Raw genomic sequence first — 1074 nt, forward strand, 5'->3', positions numbered from 1 at the left:
CCCCCGCACAGGCAATTATCAACTGATAAGATTTCCAGCAGGTATTATATGCACTTGTCAAACAGATATAATAAAACATCTTTAGTAATGTATATTTAGCAGATCAAAAGGAAGAAAATAATAAGTTCATAGTTCATATTTCATAGTTCATAGGGCAGCACAGTGGTTTAGAGGTTAGCACTCTGGCCTGCAGCAGCACTAGGTCCCAGGTTTGAGTCCCAGCCAGGGCACTATCTGCATGGAGTTTGTACGTTCTCCCTGTGTCTGCATGGGTTTCCTCCCACAAACATGAAGTTAGGTTATTATACTACATGAGCCCCTTTGAGGGACAGTTAGTGTCATGACTATGTACTTTGTACAGTGCTATATAAATACTTTGTAATAATATTAATACTGTGTGATATTAATAATCATTGGGTTTGCATCCACTTCCTTGTAGAGTGTCCCCTGATTGTACCCTTGTATAACCCCCATAGATGTGTGCTGCTCCCTGTGTCCACATGATGGTGCAAAGCTTCTTCCTATTCAGCACAGCTCCTGTAATGCCTTTTTGCCTGAAAGTGTCAATTTGGTATAATATGGTTACGCTGTGTTATATTTAATAGGGAACACAGCGAGGAGAATCTGGTTATGAGTCTTTACTTAATCCCAGTGGCAGAAGCTGCAGGCAGAGAATTCTGTTGACATCAAGGGAGTTTTTTAGCTGCCATTAATTCCATAACAATGTTTGCAATGACGGTGAGGATTAAAGCCTGCAGCGTATCTTGCGCAGGAATGTGACGTTACCTCTCATGTCATTCGGCTGATTAAATTATATCTTGGGGGGGTACATGGAACATCAGAGAGTGCCTTATCGCTCATCTAAGTCTCTGACCTGCGGGCAGAGATATACCGGTGTACCAGCGATGGCATACGGCGTTGAGATCAGATGTGTGATCAAATTATGATTATTTGTAGAATAAAAAATGTTTTCCAACTCTGCTACTTCATGGGTTACAAAGGCCACTGCTGCTTTCCCTTCTGCCTCCTGTGTACTTTTCAGGGGTGATGGAAAATTTGTAAAGGGGTGACAGG

The sequence above is a fragment of the Pyxicephalus adspersus genome, chromosome 3 (genome assembly GCF_032062135.1).
Source record: "Pyxicephalus adspersus chromosome 3, UCB_Pads_2.0, whole genome shotgun sequence".
Lineage (NCBI taxonomy): Eukaryota > Metazoa > Chordata > Amphibia > Anura > Pyxicephalidae > Pyxicephalus > Pyxicephalus adspersus.